Consider the following 9,825-nt stretch of genomic DNA (forward strand, 5'->3'; position numbering starts at 1 on the left):
ACTCCAGCCATATGTTTGATTGGAAAATTTGGGCCAGGGTGAAGCTCTGGCACTTCTTGTTGTTTATCCAGGCCTCTGTGGTGGATAGGCCTGGCCAGCATTATGCTGCCTAGCCCAGGCCCAGTGAAATAAGTCTCAACCTCCTGTTGTCCCCTTTGCAGTTTATGCCCCACCCAAGCAGTGTAGTTGGGAGGTACTTGTAATTCAGGCCCAAGCCAAAATAGGCCTGGCCCCGCTTTTGCTGTTTCTATCTTTTAGGTCTCAGCCTGCCTAGCAGTGTAGTTGAGACTATATTTCCAGGGCACAGCCAAGTAGGCCTGGCCCTCTTTTGTTGTATGTTCAGGCCCAGGTGCTGGACAGGTCTGAATCCCCGCTCTTACTGTTTTACGGTTGTTGTGTCTCAGAACAGCTGTATTGTGAGCCCCACTGTACGTTTGTTTGCTATATGTCAAAGCATGTTTTGGGCCTGGCACATCTTGCTTTTGTGACTCTGTCTTACTGACCAATGTAGTATGGTAAGTGCTAGTTGCTAGTCAAGCACTTTTGCTGCTTGGCTGGATTTTCTCTGAGTTCTCTTGCAGTTTCCTGCCCTAGCAGAACTGGGATTAGGACTAAAAACTTTGAGGTACAATATATTAATGAAAACTACAGTTGACCCCTCAAATCCACCATGTGGAAGTGAAAATTGGTGCTCTGATTTTGCAGGGAGCAACGAGGGGCCCTTTGCAATGCAGAAGGATCTACACTCTCTAGCAGCTCCCTGCAGCACAGTGGACCCATGGAGCAGCTTATTGGACTCTCCAGTGTGGGCCCCCATCTCCAGCCCAGTGCTGCAGGGCAGGTATAAGTGTGTAGACCCCCAGAACTACCCTTTGGGGAGTCCCAACTCCCAGACTTACTGGGTATGGGTAAAGACCCCCACCCTGAAAGGTTGCCACCTATAGATTTTGTTTTGTAGTGTGTAGTGTTTTAAAATTATAGTTAGTGTTTACTTTTGTTTTTCTTTATGCTTTTTAATAAATTTGGATTCTGTGTTTACACTGCTTGTGAGAAAGGGGTTGTTGGTTTTATTGAACACCATAATTATTCATTTATTGTTTCCCAGGTAAACTGGGTGGGGGCTTGAACCAGGTAAATATGTTTAGTACCCCAAAATTGGACCTGGCCCTTGTTGCTTTTAACAGCTGCTCAGCACAAGGGATATATATATATATATATATATATACAGTTACTTCTTTAATCAGAAAATTTGGGATTTTTTTTTTTTAATTGGAGAAAACCAGGATCCCTGTTTAGCACAGTTCTTACCTCCTTGCAGAGAGGCTGGGTTAGGGAATAGCCAGGTAGGCAGGACCCAGCATCTGCAATTACCTGCTCATCTTCTCACACCTTGTTGCACCATTCAAAGGACCTTACAGCACAGTCATTGCGCTGCACAGTCATTTAGTACTTGCATACACAACTACTAAATACATAAGTACTAAAGTACTGTAGAGAGTAGCATCACTGAATAGCTTTTAGGTGATGCTGACTGCAGATTAGCTCATTACTGCTGTTTAGTAGTGTCATGTCACACTTTATGCTATGAAACACTACTGCACAGTAGTAACAAGCTACTGCACAGTCAACATCTTGTGTAGATGCAGCCACTGTGTACCTGCCAAATCATAAGCCTTAACTATGCTGGCCTAATGAGCCTTAAATTGGATTTTTGAACTTGGGTAAGAAATGGGAAACAACAAATAAAGGGGGAACAAGCTGTCTTGGGTTGTTATAAACCTGTATTATAAATGGTTAAGGAAGTACTAGAAAGACTGAGTGAAAGAATTCTGAGGGAAAATGAACCCTCTGGTGCATCTATGCTACCCAGGCAGCAATAACAAACCTAGAAATAAGGACAGAATAATCGTGAAGTTGCTCCCAAGACACTTGCCAGTTTAATTTAGCTTTGTAGTTGCATAAAATTCAAAGGGTTGAGATTTTTTTTTCCCATTTATGGGGAGAAGTACAATTGAATAGAGAAAATAGAAGGGTAGAAAGGAAATGAGAGAACTAGCCGGAGAAGCTTAGATACAGCTGTAGGAAAAGGCAGATAATTAAAAAAAATCCAGTGTTTCTTTCTCTACTGGGGGAGTGTTTCTACCATTTGTGACAACAAAACAGAGACCTCTTTCATGGTCCCGTCCCTGTCCCCACCTGTTTTTTTTTCGTTTGTTTGTTTGTTTGCTTGCTTGTTTTTTGCTTCAAATGTGGTAACTAAAGATATAGCTGTCATTTAAATGATTTACTAGTTTTCTGGATTTTATGATAGGTTCTAACAGCAAAAAAGTTGCTACTTCAATTATGAAGACCTTAGTACCACTCTAATAGTAAATTTAATTTACCTGACACACAACATGAATATTGATTATCCCCAGAGTTTGCCATTTTGTATGACATCTTCTGTTCATTATGGGATGATTGACATAGCATGTAGGGCATCGTAAGGTTGCAATATGTAAGCTATTTCCACTCTTGCATAATAAATCACTGATATTTCCTAGATTTTACAGGAAAGGATCACAAATATCAAAGGCATTCAAGCTTTGTGCTTGAAACTGAACTGTTCTGAGATATTTGATATTATATAGTTAAGAATACACAGTTCAAATATTTTCCTAGTATTTCCAAATATTCTCAGTTGTGGACGTGATGTAGAACAGCAGAATCATCTTTATACAGAACCTGATCATGTTATGTATGACTTCCCTTGCCTGTAGGAGCTATTGCAGATTGGGTTCACATTCTGATGTGTAGTGTCATACAGCATACTTTTACTACAGGATATTTATACTATACATAATCTTGGTCATAAATTGACTTCCTCTGTTAATCTCTGCACACACCAATAAAGGGAATACCATCAGCATTGGAGATGGGTGATGCTTTACTATTTTAATGTTATCTTTCAGGAAGAGGGATGTGTGCTCTATGAATCTTCATTTAGAAATTCACTTGGGATGCATTCCCCTTTTAAAATGAAGGTGATCATCATATAAGATACTGATACCAATGTGTTATTTTTTTTATCTCTCCCCCTTTCCCATGGGGAGTGAAGATGATGGAAGGGATACTTACCAAACAAAACTTTAAATCAGATGCTGCCCAAAGGGCCCACATTCTTTCTGCTAAGCCAATGTTTTGTTTGCCTGTGGGAAAATGAGCAACACCCCTTCAAAGCTTCCCTCTGCTAATTCAGTAAATCATAACTGGAATCATCCAGAACAGAATTATTTCACTTTTAAACTGACTAGACATAAAATGATGGTGATGATAATAATGATGACGATGATAAGAAGAAAAATATCCATGCTGATCAACATTCTATGCAACCTTCTGCTTGGTGAGTAAAGACATTTGACCTTTTTTTCCCCCTGAAGTACTTTTATGAGTGAAATTGGAATTTGACTCTGTGTATAGTAGACTACTGAAGCTTCCAGCACCTGAAATATCTATCCAGAACAGTAGATGCCATATGAGATGCCATCTGTTCAAAAATGGACTTGCTAGCTCATCTTGACTGTTGCTGAAACATCATGTCCAGTTCTGTTGTTTACAGTTCAAGAAGGATGTTAAAATGCTGGAGAAGGTTAAGGGAAAATAATGAATCTAATGGAGTGAGTGCTGGCATTTCTCATTATTTTATAAAAAATGAAGACTATAAGTTTTACTTGGTCAGAATCTAAAAGTAAAATCGTTCAGGGCACTTCAGGCTTGGGATAAAGAATCTAACCAGACCAATGGCTGGATGTTTTCATTTAAATCAGGAGGGGGGAAAATATGGCCCATGGAGGGTCTTTGTCTGGCTTGTGGTGGGTCCCTTGGTCACACTTGGCCCAGGTACCACCCAGCCGTAGTGCGTCCTGCTGCCCTTGGGCATGCAGCAGAGCTGAGGTGGCTCTGCGGCTGGACTGCCTTTTTCTAGGCAGCCCAGGCAGTGGCAGCTCCTTCTGGCTGCTGCCCAATGTCCCCAGCCCTGCTGTAGCAGTGAGGACCCACGCACATAGCCCCGACTTGGCACACCCCACACATGCTCCAGACTCGCCCACCCAAGCTGAGTAGCAGCAGCAATGGTGGTGGCTGGGCAGAAATGGTTACTCATTGTGGGGGGGAAACTGCCCCCTACCCCTTGCTGCTGCTGGTGCTTTGTGCTACAGCCAATGGAGCCCACGCCCCGCTGGGTTTACAGTTCAAGAAGGATGTTAAAATGCTGGAGAAGGTTAAGGGAAAATAATGAATCTAATGGAGTGAGTGCTGGCATTTCTCATTATTTTATAAAAAATGAAGACTATAAGTTTTACTTGGTCAGAATCTAAAAGTAAAATCGTTCAGGGCACTTCAGGCTTGGGATAAAGAATCTAACCAGACCAATGGCTGGATGTTTTCATTTAAATCAGGAGGGGGGAAAATATGGCCCATGGAGGGTCTTTGTCTGGCTTGTGGTGGGTCCCTTGGTCACACTTTGCCCAGGTCCCCCCCAGCCGTAGTGCGTCCTGCTGCCCTTGGGCATGCAGCAGAGCTGAGGTGGCTCTGCGGCTGGACTGCCTTTTTCTAGGCAGCCCAGGCAGTGGCAGCTCCTTCTGGCTGCTGCCCAATGTCCCCAGCCCTGCTGTAGCAGTGAGGACCCACGCACATAGCCCCGACTTGGCACACCCCACACATGCTCCAGACTCGCCCACCCAAGCTGAGTAGCAGCAGCAATGGTGGTGGCTGGGCAGAAATGGTTACTCATTGTGGGGGGGAAACTGCCCCCTACCCCTTGCTGCTGCTGGTGCTTTGTGCTACAGCCAATGGAGCCCACGCCCCGCTGGGCTGCCCTGCATCTCTGCCGCCATCACTGCTGACTCCAGGCTGCCCAGTGGGGCAGTGGTGACAGTGCAGAGCAGCCACTGGGCAGTCCAGAGGTGGTGGTAATGGCATCGGAGACTTGGGGCAGCCCAGCAGGGCGTGTGCTCTGCTCCTTGCAGCAGGAAGTGCCATCAGTGGAGAGGGGGAGGGGCCATTTTTCAACAATGCCAAGCAATAATTTTTGCCTGGCTGCTGCCTTTGCTGTTCAGCCTGGGTGGGCAAGTCTGGGGCAAGTGTGTGGCACATGTGCAGGTCTCTGCTGGTATCACAGGGCTGGGACCAATGGCAGCAGCAGCCAGAAGGAGCTGCCACAACTTGGGCTGCCTTGTAAGGCAGTTAAGCCACAGAGCTGCCGCAGCCCCACTGTGTGCCCAGGGGCAGCAGAATGCATCATGGGCAGGTAGTATGGAGAAGTTGTGGGGCAGACTGGGGCTGCACACTGTTGGTGGTGGAGAGGTGCTGCAGGGAGTGTGGGATCTGGGCTGTTGCGGGGTGGGGTTGGGTGCTAACCAGCTCAGGGGAGCATGTGCAGGGGGTTCCTGTGCCCAATCCACCATACCCTCAAACCCTCCCCACAAACCCAACAACCACACATAATCACGCACCCCACACACACTACATCCACTCACATTCTCCCCCACACTCCCACACACACATCTACATGCCTCTGTGGGGAGACCTACTCAGTGTTATGTGCACACACACACCACCACACACACACCACCAGCGACCCTTCTGCTCCACACACCCAACAGTCCTCCACAAACCCCACACACACACCCCCCCCCCCAATACACAAAAGCAAGACTTCATTTTGAGCTATTATGTAATCACCTATATATACACAACAGAAATGGACACAAATCAGGACAAAAGTCCTTTTAAAAATAAAATTAAAGTATGTTATTGCAGATGTTTGATTTTAGTATATAACTTGTTTTTCTGGTTCCAAGATGGCAAACCCCCTTCTCAAAAGGAGTACTTCTGGGGGCAAGGGGAGGGACTTCTCATGGCAAAAATCAGGGGTTAGAGGACTTCTGATCTCACGCTGGTGACCAGGGGGCAGGGTGACTGTCAAGGGGCAGGGCTATCCTTGAAGCTCTTGACAACTCACCAAAACTCATTAAGCGGTAGGGCTGTGCGAGACAGCACCATTCCATTTTGCCTTGAGTTTCAATGGTTCGAGAGAACAGTGTTTCATCTTGAATTTCACTTTGAGTCAAAACAGCTATTCTATTCCATTCCGTTGAAACAGAAAAGCTGTTTTGACACTGTTTCAAGTTTTGAAGGGGTAGGAAGTCAGCCCAGCTGGCCTGACTTCCCATCCCCAGCACTACATTGCCCCGGGGGCAGAGGCAGCCCAGCCGGGCTGCTTCCCTGACCCCCATACTTGATCGCACCGGGGCAGAAGGCAGCCTAGCTGGGCTGCCTTCCACCCCCCGGCGTGATCAAGTGTGGGGGTCGGGGAAGCAGCCCAGCTGAGCTGCCCTCCACCCCCGGCGCCATCTAGCATGTGGCACCAGGAAGCAGCCCCACTGAGCTGCCTTCCACCCCTGGCACAATCAAGCACAGAGGTTGGGGAAGCAGCCCCGCTGGGCTGCTTCTTGCCCTCTGCCGGATCTCGTGCTGGGGATGGAAAGTCAGCCCAGCTGGACTGACTTTCCATCCCCAGGCTATGTTAGAAATGTTTCAACTTTTGAAATGTTTTTATCAGCCTCGTTTTGTTTCGAGGCTATTTCAATGGTCTTTGTTTTGTTCCAATTTGCTGTTTCAACCCCAAAATTGGTTGAAACAGTATAGGAATAAAATGTCCAGCGAAATTTTGCACAGCCCTATGAAGGAGCCCTTGAGCTGAAATAAGTGCCTGCCTCAATCTAAATATATGTTTGCACCTGATTTCCTTCTTGACTTTAATAGTAGTTGAATTAACCATTGAAACAATTTATCAAGGTTTTGTGGTGGTTTTTCCACTGTATTACTAAACATATGCCCTAGTTCAAGGGTGTCAAACTTGTCTGGTCCCATGGAGCTAGATATGTAGCATACAGGACCAGCCCCAGAGGTTCATACCATATTGTGAGCCAGATGAAAGGGTTCTGTCTGTTAGATCTTTGATACCCCTGCGTAAGGGATAGTAGAAGAAAGTCCTGGGGCCCTTCTGGCCTTAGAGTGGATAAATTCAATGAAGGAAATCCCTGAAGCACTAGGGACGTGGTATAAACACTCTCCAGTCTTACCTCAGGATATGAAGGCAGGAGATTCTGGCCCTCACAAACCCCCATACCCACCCACACACATCCCCACACACCCCCAATAGGCCTTTGGAATGCCTGCTGAGAGTGAATTTCACTACGAATGCAGGAAAATATAAGATCTTAACATTTAACTGCTTTCAACTATGCCCCTAAATAAAATACAAGTGTTTTGAGAGTGAGGCTTCTATTTAGATAAAAGAAATGCTCTGTGGATACCGATCATTTTTTTGAAAGCCATAAGGTTTCATTTAGCTACATAGCTGCATGTTGAATGTACTTGTGAAAAGCTGGTTCCAGCTTTTCAAAAGTTGGGACCAGACAGCTAAATAAGAGTTAATTTATACCTGTCTTACCTAAACAGTGGAGTAGATCTGTCATAAATGAGGACGTAATTCAATCAATGGTATTTGTCTTGCACTATTCACAAGGCTTGTTGTAAAACTTGCATGATAAGTGCTTTGGGGCAGTGATGGGTTTATGTTGTAGGCCTGTTCAAACACAGTAAACGTGCACTGATCCATGACTCAGTACAAAGATAAAGTGCACTATACTAGCCAAAAACCAACTCAGAAGCTTAGCTACAATAGAAGACCATGGATATTTTTAAAACATCTGTTCCTTTAACAGTTATGTCTTGTGGACCTCTATTTCTACATCATTAATGAAACAGGGTAGTTAGGAGGGAGGATAGAAAGTGAGTCTTCTAAATGATGCATTTTTTCTTTTTTCTTTTTTTCTTTTTTTAATCTGTTTCAATTAAACACTCCTTTTGGGGAAATACTCCTGTACAAATATTAAATTGATAACCAATTAATTAGACAATCTAATAAAAATTAAGTTATCTTTCTTCTTCTGGGGTATTTTAGATCTTGATTTACAGAAATGTGTTGGTTCTCAGAATCTTTAATCATCTAATAGCCTCCAGCCCTGTTCTTCACAGTTGCTGTACCTTCCATCTATCAGGAATCCAGAGTGAGACCAAGTTTGAATTAGAACTATCTCTTTATTAGATATCCAAAATAGTTGTTTCTACAGATAATTTGTAGATTTGGAGCCAGAGTCCAAGTTATGTAAAAAGCCCCACCAAATATGCATCACCAGCATCTTGAACTCATTATCTCCATAGAGCAATCCTATGACAGTTTAACCCATGTTACTTGGTATGATCTAGAGATGCTCCTCCCATGAGAAGATGCTATTGCATTTACCATGTGTTTTACTGCTTGAACCTGAAGATGCCCATGTTAGATGCAGTGAACATGTTCTAAGTGTAATGTGCGACATGGCCTTCAATTTCCCTGACTAGTTTGTACACAGGGGAGAGAAAGGGGTTAATTGTGTTGGGAGCCAAAGCAGGAAGATTTACTTGCTCTGTAATGGGGAATGGGCCATCAAGCAACAACAGAGCTTGTTAGTTTCAAGTCACATCAAGTAGGCTCCATACAAACATCTAAAATGATCACTTAGTGCTGTCCTTAGTTGCCAGTGGAGGATGTCCAGGTAAGAACAGGTCCAATCCTGTCCTCCAGCATTTCCCGTTCCAATGCATGAAAAAAATAACATTTATTACCATCACAACACCCACCCCCATTCTCTCTCCCTCCCCCCTCAACAAACTGAACCCCTCCGCCCTCAACCAACAGAGCCCTTCCACCACCCTCCCCATCCACCAACAATAAAAAACTGCTTACAAATGAAAAACTATATACAAGGGGGAAATGATATACAAGGGGAAAACTATTTACAATATCTTGGGTCTTCAAGCCCAGAATGGAGGGACTGTGGGGGTTGCCTATGGGACACATTCCTGGAGCAGAGCCCAGCACCCGGGTATTTCCTAGGACTGAACTCAGGCCAGCCCCGTAGTGGCAGGGCAGACCCAGCACTAAAGTTAGCCAGGTCATGCTTCCATGTGCATTAATGCTCATTAACTAATTGCACCTAAATTTGATACCTGCATTTGCAGGTATCAAATTTAAGTGCAATAAGCCTAAGTTAATGTGCATTAGGAGAATGCATGTGTAGATGTGTGCCTGTAATGTGCATTAACTTGTGCTAATGCTCATTAATGCATCTTATGTAGACATGTCCAATGTTATTTGCCTTCTGGTTTTTAAGACTTTATGCAGTAAATGGTGTGTTCAGACTTTTTTTCTGTAGATGTGAAGACTGGAAACTTTGCTTTACTGGAATCCAAGATTCTCATGCATTGTCCAATTTCCAACACTTAGGATTTTCAACAAATATTGAGAAAACATAATAAAAAACCTAGGATTGACAATACTGTCTTAGAAATCTACATTTTCCTCTGCAGTGCTATATCTTCTACAACTACAAGGACTTTTGCTTAGTGTGCTAGTGTACACTTGCTTGTCTTGGACTGATCTTTTTGAAGACCAGGGCACGAATCCTGGCCTCAGTGAGCTCAGGAGCAAGACACTCACTGACTTAAATAATAGAAGGTTTTCATCCCTGGTGTTGAGATTAAGGTCTATGTCTGATCCCTTGAGAACTGGCTGGACTTAGGCAGTATTAATATCATTTTGATACATTCATACAAACAACAACAGCCTGGTGATACTGGTGATATTTTAATAGGAAGGCTAAACATTAATATGAGGTGCCCTCCATGTAAATATAAATAATTGCATCCAAATAACAATCTCTGGATATTAATGCTGTT

This window comes from Alligator sinensis, unplaced genomic scaffold (assembly GCF_000455745.1).
Source record: "Alligator sinensis unplaced genomic scaffold, ASM45574v1 scaffold62_1, whole genome shotgun sequence".
NCBI lineage: Eukaryota > Metazoa > Chordata > Crocodylia > Alligatoridae > Alligator > Alligator sinensis.